The sequence below is a fragment of the Dasypus novemcinctus genome, chromosome 2 (genome assembly GCF_030445035.2).
Source record: "Dasypus novemcinctus isolate mDasNov1 chromosome 2, mDasNov1.1.hap2, whole genome shotgun sequence".
Classification (NCBI taxonomy): domain Eukaryota; kingdom Metazoa; phylum Chordata; class Mammalia; order Cingulata; family Dasypodidae; genus Dasypus; species Dasypus novemcinctus.
The window spans coordinates 164,431,905-164,445,902 of record NC_080674.1 but is presented as its reverse complement, the minus strand read 5'-3'; the positions used below and the strand labels follow the sequence as shown (position 1 = coordinate 164,445,902).

At 45.1% G+C, this 13,998-nt stretch overlaps 1 long non-coding RNA gene across 1 annotated transcript; it reads right to left on the bottom strand.

Annotated features, from left to right (window-relative positions):
- Positions 1 to 438: 438 nt before the first annotated feature.
- LOC131274555 (uncharacterized) lies at positions 439 to 12,394 on the bottom strand. Its single transcript, XR_009181782.2, has 3 exons — positions 12,190 to 12,394; positions 9,129 to 9,317; positions 439 to 591 (listed from the first exon to the last, which is right to left on the bottom strand). It is a non-coding gene; the product is annotated as an uncharacterized lncRNA (long non-coding RNA).
- Between the last annotated feature and the right edge of the window lie 1,604 nt (positions 12,395 to 13,998).

The following is a 13,998-nucleotide window of genomic DNA, read 5'->3' as shown; positions in this document are numbered from 1 at the left end:
GCCACGCGGGGGTGTCCCCGCATAGGGGAGCCCCACACGCAAGGAGTGCGCCCCGTAAGGAGAGCCGCCCAGTGCGAAAGAAAGTGCAGCCTGCCCGAGAATGGCGCCACACACACGGAGAACTGACACAAGATGACGCAACGAAAAGAAACACAGATTCCCGTGCTGCTGACAACAACAGAAGTGGACAAAGAAGACAACGCAGCAAATAGACACAGAGAACAGACAACCAGGGCAGGGGGGAGGGTGGTGGAAGGGGAGATAAATAAATAAATAAATAAATAAATAAATAAATAAATAAATAAATAAATCTTTAAAAAAACAAAACAAAACAAAAAACTAGAGTGCCTATGCTTATAGGAGAGGAAATAGACTTTATTTATTTTTTTAAAGATTTATTTGTTTATTTATTTCTCTCCCCTTCCCCCCCCCCCCCCCATCCTGGTTGTCTTTTCTCTGTGTCTATTTGCTGCCTCTTCTTTGTTCGATTCTGTTGTTGTCAGAGGCACAGGAATCTGTGTTTCTCTTTTGTTGCATCATCTTGCTGTGTCAGCTCTCCGTGTGGGCCAAGTCTGCCGCCCCTGAAATAGACTTTAAAAGGCACTAGTACTGTGCAACCTGACGAGGAAGTCAGGAAAAAAGTTCCATTTACAATGGTGACCAAATGTTTGGGAATAAAGTTAACCAACGATGCAGGGCACTTGTATTCAGAAAACTACAACTCATTGTTAAAAGAAATTTTAAAAGATCTAAATGATTGGAAGAACATTCCATGTTCATGGTTTGGAAGATTATATCAATACATTGTAAATTCTACCCAAATTGATATACTGAGTCAATGCAATCCTGATAAAAATTCCACCAGCATTTTTTAAGTAAATGGAAAGCATGATTATCAAATTTGTTTGGAAGGATAAGGGGTCCTGAACAGCCAGAAACATCTGAAAAAGGAAAAGTGAAGTTGGAGGACTCTCACTTCTGGACTTTAAATCATATTAGCTAGCAACAGTGGTCAAAACAGTATGGTACTAGCATAAAGACAGACACATAGACCAATGGAACCAAACTGACAGTTAAGAAACAACCCTCACATCTATGGTCAAGTGATATTTGAAAAGCCTGTCAAACCCAACCGGCTTGGGCAGAACAGTCCATTCAACAAATGATGCTGAGAGAACTTGACATCAATAGCCAAAAGAAGGAAAGAGGACCCCTATCTCATACCTTATACAAAAATTAACTCAAAATGAATCAAAAAGCTAAATATAAAAGCAAGAACCATAAAGCTAGAAGAAAATGTAGGAAAATATCTTCAAGACCTGGTGGTAGGTAGTGGATTTTTAAAGGAGATAAGGGAAGCAGACATGGCTCAACTGATAGAGCATCTGCCTACCATATGGGAGGGTCCAGGGTTCAATACCTAGGGCTTCCTGACCCATGTGGTGGGCTGGCCCATACACAGAGTTGCCATGTGCAAGGAGTGCTGTGCCCCATGCACAAGGGGTGCACCCTGCAAGGAGAGCCGCCCCATGTGAAAAAAAAAAAGTGCAGCCCACCCAGGAGTGGTGCCATACATGCAGAGAGCTAATGCAGCAAGATGACGCAACAAAAGAGACACAATTTCCTGGTGCTGCGGAGGGTGTGAGTGGATACAGAAGAATGAACACACAGCGAGTGGACACAAAGAACAGACAACAGGGGTGGGAGGAGGAAGGGGAGAGAAATAAAATAAATCTTAAAAAAATAAGGGAGATATGAGGAGGACTAAGATGGACTACTGAGGTTTAATGTATGTAGAAGTTTTAATTAAACTTTACTGTAAAAGTATGGAAGTGTATAGAGTTAATGGTAACACATTATAGTGAGTAACAGCTGGTTTATAAGTCGGAATGTGACTGAAAAGGGTAGCCTAGGGATGTAAATGCCAATTGAAAGAAAGCTAGAGAAAAGTCTAGGAACTGAATAAAACAGTAAAGCCAGAGATGGCTGAGAATTGTGGTTGATGATACAAATGCAAGAGTGTCCTTTGTGAGCTAGAGCAGATGTACATCACTATTGCAGGGTGGTGGAAATGTGGAGAAGCATGGGAAAAATACAACTGTTTTGACCTATGGACTGTGGTTAATAGTAATAATGTAATATTCATGCATCTATGCCAAAAATGTACTGTGTTGATAATGGTGGAGTACGGAAAAAGTGTGCCAAATGTACTGTATGGATCTGATAATAGTCTGTTGATATTACCTCATAATTTGTAATAAATGTTCCACCACAGTGTGGTGTGTTGATAGAAGGGTGTTATATGTGAATCCTGCACACGTGCATGATTATTCTGTAAGTTTACAGCTTCTGTCATAAAAATATATTTAAAAAATAATAATAGGGTGAGTTGGGGGAAAATACACAAAATGTGAGATAAAACTATAGTTAGAAGTAAGGTTTTGACGATATTCTTTCACCATTTGTAACAAATGTCTCCTAACAATACAAGGTGTTGGTAGTGGGTTGATGTATGGAACTCCTGTATGATGTTATGCATGTTTGCTTTGTAAGATCACAACTTTTACTATGCACTTATTGTTTATGTATGTTCATGTATGAATGATGCAATAATAATAATAATGTCGGTTAGGGAAAAATACACCAAAGTTAAGATACTGTGGTTGGTAGTAATAGCTTGAGGATGCTCTTTAATCATTAGTTAAAAATGTTTCACAACAATGCAAGGTATTATTGGTAGGGTGAGGTATGATGTCCCTGTGTGATGTTATTATTTGTTTTATAAGTTCACAACTATTATTATATACTTACTGTTTATGTGTGTTAATGTATGTGTGATATACTTCAATAAGTTAAAAAAAAAAAAAGAACCTACTTATAATGGGTTCATATCCATGGAATGAATTCAATTCAAGAACATATTTCTCTGGGGTACATATAACTTCAAGCCATCACATTGTATATATATATATATACATATATGTATATGTATATTTTATGTATATGTACACATGAGTTTATTTGTTCAGCTCTTTTAATAGTACTCAGTAGGAGGGCTGGTCTTCAACAAGTTAGTCTATCATTACTAGAAACAGAAAACCTTTGCTCACCTAATTTTATGTTATATTTTTCAGTGGGCAGGAACCATTTCTTATTCCCCTCTGTAGTACCAGAACCTCCTTTGCTTTAAGTTCTCAATAGACACCATTTGAATAAATGGATAAGAGTTTATACATTGCTTTTACTTTCATAACCCTGAGCTATAGACAGAAAAGGAGTTACCCTTCTATATCCCAGATATTGGACCCTGAGAAGACTTGTTTAAAGGTCCCCTGACTAAAGTCAATAAGAAATCAGTGGCCTAGATAGGTCTTGTATCCAGAACCAGAATAGTGCCTTTCCCCTCTCTCCCAGATTGCACTATAGTATAATGCTTAAAAGCATGGGCTTTGGCATCAAGCAGACCTGAGTTTAAGCCCCATTCCGCCACATACCAGCTATGTGGCCTTGGACAAGTTACATGAACTCTTGGAGATTTAGATTCCTCCTCTGGTAAAGTGGAGATGATGATCATACTCAAGATAGGGCTGTTGTGAAGATTAATTGTATAAATGCTTTGCAGAGTAACTGGATTTGTAAATAGGAGTTATTTAAGGAAGGGTCATCATGGAGAATAGGTACCTTTCCCAGCTTTCTTTCTATGAGGTTTAGAGTTGCCCAGTAACAAATGCCATCTTATAAATGTGCTCACATCTACCTCTCTGTCCTTAGGGCTGAGGCTTCTACTGCTGGAGGATCATGATTTCCTTCATGCAGAATTCAAAATACCTATCCCCAGTCCTGTTGATAATCTCACACCCATGGGGACAGGAGTGAGGTTAGCCCTTACTTTTTTTTAAAAATAAGGCCAATAACAAGAGTTTAAGAAAAAAGAAAAAGGAAAAATATGCACCTGAGACCTGGGTGCAGGCTGGCTACAGGGTGAGACGTGCACGTGGGCCCTGGGGTGGGTCTTTTTAAGGCCCTTCCTCCTCCCCCTTTGCCATATTAAGGAGAAGCCCTCACTTCCTAGGGGTCTTCTGGACCCTACTGCCAGCATCCCACCTGCTGGAGGCCTCCCTGAAGCCTGGCCGTCTCAAGGAAGAGGAGGATCAGCAGTCCTAATGCAGGGGAGCAGGGCTGAAAGGCCCCGAATCACCCTCTTCCACCAGGCCCCTAACAAGTCCGTAGAGCCCCACAGCTAAGAGTACAGAATCCAGAGGAAGACGGACTTAGATTCAAACCCCAGCTCCACTACTTCCTAGTTATGAAAGCTTGGATAAGTTCCTTAATTTCTGTGACATGATATCATCTGTATAATGGCGTTGATAACGATACCTACTTATAGAACTATTTGGAAGATTTAACGAGGCACAGTAAATGATATCTCTTATTTTCCTCCTGTTCTCCTCTCTTCACCCCCTCAGAATATACAAGTCAGAAAAGGTTGTATAGCTGGAAATAAAACCTTTGATTTCAGGCTCTCCCTCTTCTCCTCTCTCCCCGCTATACCTAAAATTATTCCTGCTTTGGGGTTAAGGCAGTCCCTCCCAACTTTTCCATCTAGTTCATTGTAACATTTGGATACCCTCTGGGCTAAACTAATGAGGCTGCCTGAGGTGTGCAGGTGACTGTCCCAGCAGAGTTGGGAGGCTGGGATACTTCTGAGGGCTCTGTAGTATCTTGGCATGCCCATAACATGTCATTGTCTCGCAAGGCAGATCTTTGAGCTAAGGCACTGACAATCCCTGGCAAGTGCCAGTACTTGCATTACCCAGAAGTGACACATTAAGCCATTGTTGGTGAATCAGTCCTGGACCAGTTACTAGTCCCCTGGTGGGAGGCCAGAGGCCAGAGCCCAGAACAGGGAGACTGGGAAGAAAATCATGAAATGTAGACTCCCATCTAGGCCCTGCCTCAAACTCGCTTTGTGGTCTTGGGCAAGTCGCTCCCCTTCTCTGGGCTTTCCTTTTCTGCTTGAAGTAGAAGGAGTTGGACCAGAAGACAGCTCTACAAGGTCCCTGCCAGCTATTTCATTCCAAGAATTGGTGATTTTACGAACTTCTTACCTCTTGGTCGTATTTTCCTGGAACCGATTGCTGGCTCTGGTTTGGATAGCGTAGCAAATGGAAGTCTCTCCCCAACCGTGCAGGTGCTCCTAGTTCTCTTTGCACCTTACTAGCTAACCAGTGAAAAGAACCCTGTCTGACCCAGAAGGCAGAACCAAACGTGTCCCCTACGCCTACCAAATGAATTCCTCTGAGGCCTCTGTGTGTTCAGCCTGCCTCTGCCCACCACACCAGCCTCCAGGAGAGCAGCTTTCCCAGTTCCCCTTTTTCCTGTAGCAACCTGGGCCCTCACTATTGCCTTGGGTAATGCCGAAAGCAGAGAGGTCTCCAGCAAAAGGAGCATAGGAGCCCCCTTGCAGAAGAAGTTAGCAATGCTGGGAACGGTGGAAGTGTGGGGAGGCAGATCACGATGAGTTTGGGTTGCCACACTCTCTCTGGAGGCTGGACCTGGCCTGTGGGCATTGAGGAGGCACCAATGGCCTTGGATAGAAGAGGGGCATAGTCAGAATGTGTGAGCAGAATGTGTTTGGTTCCACAGAAGGCAGACTGGAGCAGAAAGATAGAGTGGAGGATGCTAGAGAAATGCAGGCCAGAGATAGACGTGCAGTGGGGACAGCAAAGAAGAGGTATTTAGGAGGTAAAACTAGTAGGTGGGGTGACTGACCGGCTGCCTGGTCAACCACACAGCTGACTACAACATTGTGTTGGGAGACTGGGATTATAATGCCAGAGGATGGAGGGAATATCTGATTTGTTGGTGTGGGGAGAAAGGACCCCAGAGAGGGTTGAGGAAAGGGTCTCAGGTTCCGGAGACGAAGAAATGAAAATCCCTGCTAGAGGGCTTTCTTGTTCTTACAGCTTTCTTTCCTTTAGAACTCTCAGTAGCACGTGAAGCTGGCCCTGATTAGCAGATGGGAAATTGAAGTAGTGGCAGAACCAGGACCCTCAGGTCTCCTGACTCATGGCCCAGTATGCTGCCATAGAAGACTGCTTCCTTGAAATAGCTGGCAGGAAGAGGCACAGGGAAGTCCAAGCCTGCCCAGCTCCTGCCTACCGCCTGCCCTGGGATTCAACAGCGCCCACCCTGCCACCAAAGGTCTCTTCACTTCTCTCAGCTGTGGCTTTGCTTTATGTCCAATAAAGGGGTGGGGGGGGGGTCAAAGTAAAGATTTTCAGCATTCAAACTAAAACAGGTGAATCCTCTTTTCAAAAGGGAATCCTGTGACCTGCTAAAATGGGCTTGGTCAGAAGCAGACTGAAGCTAGGTTGTGGGTTCAGAGGCTATCTGATTGGACAGCTGCCCCTCTCGCACGTGACCATTTTGGTAGCCTTTGTGACAATTCCAGAATCTCCAGAATCCCATGGCCCACAGTTCACAAACCACTGCACTGGAGGACTCCTGCTCAAATATCCTAGCACGGGGTTCCTCAGCCTCAGTCCGCAGATAGAATTCAGGGTACCTATGAACTTAGACGGAAGAAATGCCATCTTTGTTTCACTAGTATTTAACTCAAATTAAGTATGTTCTTCCATTATGAATGTAACGCAATGAAATGCAGTGAATGCAATGAACCACAGTAGTGATGGGAGTTCTGTGACTTTGTCACCAGTAGAAACCATGGATATTTTTCACATCAGATTACATTAATTGTTTCAAAATAAATGATAAAAAAGGGAAAAAAAGAAGAAAAAAATTACAATTGTTGTAAAGCTTTCAATATAGCATTGATGATCATCACTACTTATTACAGTAGTTATATAGCTACCAGATCTCATTTTTAATGTATTAATATTGTATTAACAGGGTAGTATGATTTATTAATATAAAGAAGCACTTACTGCTATATAAAAAAAATTTAAAAGATATCTTGATCACTGTATTTCAAAATGATTAGTTTCCTTGGTAGTCCTGTGTATTTTAATTTATGCATTTTGGAATATTCTGAAGATTCTTTACCAGACAGCCAGAAGAGTCCCCAGCATTAATAAGGTTAAAAGCCCGTGTCCTAGGCCTTCTCTTCCAGAACAGAAGGGAGCTAGGGAGCGTGTTGAATCCTGACGAAAGAGGGTATGTAGGGCCTAGGATCCCCAGAGGCCCCTCTGCTCCAATGTGCACTCTCTGAGACTGAGCAAAATGAGACAGGAAACTGGGGCAGGAGCAAAGGGATTCAGAGAAGTGGAACAGATGTCAACAGGCCAGGCTGGAGGGGCTGGATCTAGTGGGACAGAAATGAATTCCTCAGCCCTTACCCCAGTCAGGCTACTTCAGGGACCCAGGACTACTGGGTCCTGGTCTTGCTTCTGCCATTTTCCCTTCCAGTCTCGGTTTTCTTCTCTGAACTAATATAGTAGGAAAGTACTGTTCTCAAGGTCAGGAGACCCTGCTTCTGGATTTGACTCTGCCTTGTCTGACTGAATGACATTAGGCAAGTCATCTCCCTGCTCCAGACCAGTTGGGCTGGCTCAAGAATAGCAGCTTCCTGGATATGTCTTGCTAGTCCCCCTGTCATGCTCACAGTGGACATTGCTAGGAGATCTCAGTATATGACCATCCAGGCCCACAGGCAGCTTCAGAAGGTTTTCAACACTCTGACAATTGGTTGGGATTGATTCTTGAAGTGAAACCTATTTGTCATTGTTGGGCTAGATGATCTACACCTAAGGCATCACCCACATTTCCATCTCTGATATCCCATGGCTCTTAAGATCTGATCTCAGGGAAGCAAATGTGGCTCAAGCGATTGAGCTCCTGCCTACCACATGGGAGGTCTTGGGTTTGGTACCCGGTGCCTCCTAAAGAAGATGAGCAAGACAGCGAGCTGATGCAACAAGATGATACAACAAGAGATACAAGGAGGAAAACATAATGTGAGGTGCAACAAGGCAGAGGACAGAGAAGACTGAAGCAATTAGGCACCTCCCTCCCACATGGGAGGTTCTGGGTTCTGTTTCAGTACCTCCTAAAAAGAAGACCAGTGCACAACAAGCAGACATAGAAAATGAAAACAATGAGAAGGTGGGGAGAAATAAATAAATTAAATAAATCTTATGAAAAAAAAGATCTGATCTCAGAAGCTCAAATAAGATGCCAGAAAGATGTGAAGGGAAGTGGATATGGCTCAAGCGATTGAGCTCCCATCTACCATATGGGAGGTCCACGGTTCAATTTCTGGGGCCTCCTGGTGAAGGCAAGCTGGCCCATGTGGAATGCTGGAGCAGCAAGATGAAACAACAAAATGAGACACAGAGGAGAGACGATAAGAGATGCAGCAGACCAAGGAGCTGAGGTGGCACAAGAGTGGGGTGCCTCTCTCCCACTCTGGAAGGTCCCAGGATCAGTTCCTGGTACCACCTAAATAGAAGACAAGTAGACACGGAAGAACACACAGTGAATGGACACAGAGATCAGACAGTGAGAGCAAAACAATGGGGGGTTGGGGGGAGGCGTAGATAAATAAATAAATACCAAAAAAAAGAGATGTGAAGACCTAGAAAGCATGACCTATTTCTGGCCCATAGGGGTCTGTGTGTGTGTGTGTGCAGAAAAGTAAGAGAGAGAGAGAAGGGAGGTCATTCTCAGCCGGGCTGTGGCTTTTTCTCGCAAACACTATAGCAAGAATGGGTTCAGACTAGGACCCTCAGGTGCTGGAATCTCAGCAGAGCTCTCTATGGTTCAATCAGGTCCTCTGGAACAGATGAACCAGAGCACACAGAAGTTAGACTCTTTGACCAAAGTTGTTGGCAACAGGTGTCATGCCAGAATTGTTGCTACCAAGCCTTTCTTGTTCCCGAGTTTCCCATGTCTCAAGGGACATTAAATGTGGTACAGGGGAGTGGTGGTGACAAACAGTGAAGAGCAATGGCCTCTCCTCACACTGCACACAGCCACGTGGCCAAGATATGTGTGAGCTAGAGACTGTGACTTCTCCCCCAGGTGGTACAGAAAACCACCTGTGAAGTTGTTTTGGAGGATAGCTAGCCCAGTTTACAGCTGAAGCCCTAACATGTGGCATAACTTACCTAATGTCACAGCCAGTTCCAGCCAGTGCTAGGATCAGGGCCCAGGTCCAAGTAAGGAGTAGAGTGTAATGCAGAGATTGCAAAACCACAGGCCTCTGGAGTCCAGGCTGGTGCCATAAATTAGAAAGTAGGCCAGGTGGGTGACAGTAGGGAATGATATGGACTATGGCAAACTGGAGGTCACAGGCCCTGTTGAAAGACAGAGGCTAAAAACCAGTTCAAATTGACTTTCACATGAGAATGTAGATCCACGGAGCCAGATCTTCTAATGTTTAAAGAGAAGCCAAAGTCCAGATTTTTATATGAAATAGCTCTATTTTTAAATGTTGTCAACTAAACTAAAAAAAAAAAAAAAAAAATCTTTGGGCTGCAGTATTTAGACTGATTTACTACCTCTAATGGAATGGATAAAAGCCACAACTCTGAATTAAGACATATAAAAGTCTGAATCCCAGTCCTGCTACTTGTTAGTTGAGTAAACTTAATTTAAGATGTGTGGCTTCCCTGAGCCTTAGTGCTGTCTCTTGCAAAATGGGAATAATAAAGTGGATTACTATGAGGATTAAATGAGGTAACGAGTATAAAACACCTAGCGCAATCCTTGGCCCATAGTAGATGCTCGATAAATGTACCTAGCTACTTCACCAAAATGCCTCCAAATTCGTGGTGATTGGAGGAGTACCCACCTCCCACTGCACTCCAGTCCATCCAGCCACCTATTTATCTCCAAGGTTTGGGTGCTCAGTGACCATAGATGTCTAACTCAGACACCCGAGACATTCAAACATACTCACACACACCATACACATCCCCTTGGGAGGATTTTGAGATGCCAAGGCTGGTTACCAAGGAAAGATGTTTAGGAGCCCTCCCTGGGGTTCAGCTGCAGCCTTTCCGGGTTGGTTAGGAGATTTTTCTCAGAGCAGGGAACTGGCTAACATGATCTTTGGGGGTGGGGGTGGGGGTGGGAAGGTTCTCCACCTTAGAAATTTTCAACTTTCATTTCATTAGCTCCTGTACACATGTGCAAGCACACACTCTCACACATCATCTGCTCAGACCTGGGCAAGGGCAGCTGCCTTTCTCTGTTTCTGGGAAGCTTCTTTTCTGGCTCTGACACCAGCCTCTGATGGAAGGGAAAGCACTTTTGCAGCCCTTGAAACTAGCAATCCCTAAGACTTACTTACTTAGCAAGAAGCTGTAGGAAAGAGCAGTAGAGAGGAGAACAGGGTGGCAAATGACTGAATACAAGAGGCTCGGTGCCTTGGCTGGACCCCAGCACAAAGAGTGGCCAACAGGCTAGGGCACTTGGGAGGGCTTATGGTGCCAAAGCATATGCCCAACCCCACCGTCTCCCGGTGTCTCTGATTGCCCCAGGAATGGTGGCAGGGGTGTGAGGGGCCCCATTTTACAGATGGGGAAACTGATCCACCTGTCTTGTTCTGAATCCACTTATCCAGTCACTCAAGTCTCCAAGAATCATGAGCCCTCAGGAGCTGGGAATTTTTCTAGAGAAACATGTATGTATGTTCTGAGTCCTCATGTCTTAACTGAACCCCAGCTTGACAACGATAATGGTTACCACTTAGCCACCACTTTCTACATCCCTGGTATTCCTCTCATTTTAGCATTTAGAAGAAATTGAGGCATAGAAAAGTGAAGTTTACCCAAGGTCATCAGTAGGTCTTACAGTCTGTATTTGAACCCAAGATTGTCTGACTCCAAAGTACCTGCTCTAACCACTGACTTATATGGCCTCATGCATCAGGACCACGTTCCACCGTCAGGGTGGGGGGTGTTCAGTTCCAGGGGTCATTAGAAAATACCATGTCTCAGGGTTGTTTTCCCATCCACTTTGTTTATATGATTCTACCTTTCAAAAAGTCTCAATAAATACCAAAAAGTAAAAGGATTTAAACAAAAAGCTGCCATGATTCCATGGAGGTCACATTTTACACAACATTCATTATTCTCAATTCAAAAATATATGTCTTTCACTTTCAAACTTGGGATACACCTTTACATTTGTGGAATAAAAGCTTCCATGAAATACACTACTTTATTTGGCCCAAGAGTGACCCTGGTAGGCAAGCATTCTCAAGACCACAGTCCCCATTTTACAGCTGGGAAAACTGAGGTTCAGCGAGGTTTCAGGCAACTCACCTGAGGTCGCAGAGCTACTCAATGCAGAGCCAGGACTGGACTCCTGGTGCCTGATTCCCAGCACAGTTTTACAGACATCTCCACTCCTGACCTTCAGCCCCTGTGCTCCCAGCTACCTGTTCCTACACCCCTGGCCACATCCTAGCAGAGGCCGGAAGGGGTCCTTCCCTCACCCCCAGGCTCACCAGCCTTGACCAGAGGTGCGATGATCCTAGGGGGAGCCTGGGAGCAGTCCAGCTCCGTATAGGAGGTTTTCAGGCCCATTTCCCCTTTCAAGAATGCTCTCCTTGGGTGAGGCTGGGCTGGGCGTGCAAAGGTAGGATTCCTTCCTCGTTTCCTCACAAAGCGGAGAGCTAGTTCTAGGGCTTTCTCACCTGAGGTCTCAGTTCTCCAGAAGTTACTCCAAACGTCCTAACTTTTTCTTATATTTCCAAAGGCCAAATGAAAATCAAATATTGACCCTAGATAAGCCCTCACAGACAGACGAAAACATCACATTTCTTTGCTTTGGGCTAAACTTACATCAGCTCAGTGATATTGCTGTGGTTGTGCTTCTGTTGACCAGGAAGCACTGACTGGCTATTAGAGCACCGCAATTAACGCAGAAGGGGAGAACCCAATTAACGAATTACTACGTAATAGGTATATTTTGGCAGACAAAAATCTTTCAAAACAAGGGGTGTGATGGGGAACTAGTGGAAGGGGAAAGCTGATGGGGAAGTTTGATTTCCTCCGTTCCCCAGATGGGGAATGTGAGGCTCAGAGAGCTGGAGTGACTTACTCAAGGTCACACAGCAGGGCTGGAACCATCCCCCAAGCTTTCTGCCCCTTGGGAGACCGTTTTCCCTCCACACCCTGCAGCCCCGAGGTTCAAGAAGCCCAGAGCGTCAAGACTCACCAGGCTTGCTGAAGGGGGTCAGGACAGGGAAATGGCTTCTCCTTGGCACCTGTGAGCTCCTTCCTAGCAGGCAGCTGCCAAGGCCATGCAGTCTTTCCTCCCTGGGAGTCTGCCAGAGCGGCTAGGCGTGGAGACCTCTTGGAAAGCTGGCTCTGGGCAAGGGGAAGGAGACCTCCCTGAAGAAAGCCTCTGCCAGGACATGGAGTGCCCGGGCCCTGGGGTCACTGTGTGGCCGCGAAGGGCTTGGTTAAATCCAGATTGCACAGCTGCTTCCTTGGACCCGCCCTGGAGTTGTCCAGGTCGCCAGGCTTGTTTTCCTGCCAGCTGCTGGGTGCCTTTAAGAGAGTGAGCGCCGCTCATTGGCTGAGCAAGGCTCCCCCTACCTCTTTACCTGAGCAGGTGAAAGCAGCTAGGCTAGGGGCAGGCCGTGGACTCAGGTGAGCAAACAAACCAAGGCAAGTGGCTGGCTCTCCCTTCCTCCACAGCCCTGGAACGACCTGGGAAGAAAGAAACCGCAAAACCTTCTGCAAAGTGCTTAGCACTGTTCAGTTTACAAAGCTTCTTTATCTCACAGTAACCCTAAACCAGAATTATACTGTCTTCTCTTTCACTTGGAGAAGCCGAGTTCTTGGAGTCCTTGGAAACCCAAGGCCAGTGTTATTGGTGTTTTCCCTTTTGGATGGAGACGCTGGTCCTTGGATGAAGGGGCTTGTCCATGCACACAGCTCTCGGGAGGAAGGCTGACAGAGTGGGACGGCGTAAGGAGCCGCCCTGGCTCTCCTGCGTTTGCCTTCCCACACAGTGCTAAACGGGGAGCGGGGAGCGCGGGCGCTGGCTGGGCTACACCGCCCTCTCTGTGAAGCCCTTGACAGGTCCTTCACTGCCTCAATTTCCGCATCTGTATAATGGTACCATCGTGCTTGTATGTGCGTCTGCACTCACTAGGTTGAGTGTACACACTTAGAATTAGAGCAGAAAGGGATTTGGGAGATTATCTACCCCATCCACTCACTCAGCAGGCATTGTTATTCTCACTATTATGTGCCAGGCTCTGTTTTAGTTCAGTGAACAAAAAAGTCAAGGACCCTGCTCTCCTTGAGTTTACATTCTAGACAGTGGGGAGGTAAATATAAATAAGTAAACAGATTAGATAAATATTAGTTCCAAGAATAAATGAAATAGGCTGAGATGATAAAGTAGGGAGGATAACTATTTTAGATGATGTGGTTAGGGAGGCTCTCTCTGAGGAGGTGACAGTGGACCTGAAACTGGAACGATGAAAATGAAACCAGTCATTTACAGAGCTAGAGCAAAGTGCCCCAGGCACAGGTAACGCAAGTACAAAGGCCCTGAGGCAGGAAAACAAGCTCAAGGTATTTGGAAACAGAAAGTGGCTGTGGCTAGAGCATAGTCCAATGGACTGGACCCTACCCCTGCATTTTTTTTTTTAATTGTAAGGAAGCTGTTCAGAGAGGTGATCTGATTTCTTCAGGATCCCACAGCCCTCTTGGAAATTCCTCCTTCCTTTCTTTATCCTCGTGTGTTAGAGAGGGAAACTGAAGCATGGAGCCTACTTGCATACTCCATTCCCAACCTAACAATTATTCCACTAGCCTACACTGCTATGGCCTCATGTTTCCTCTATCCTCTAGATGTGTGAAAACTCCCAGAGGGCAAAGACTGTGATTTTCAGAGTTTACTGCACTGAAGCACAAAACTTACCAACAGAATATATTATTTTAAATTCCAGCAGTAATGCAAACTGTAACACAATCACATGGAGTCAGACCCTTCCTGCTGAGGTCCTTT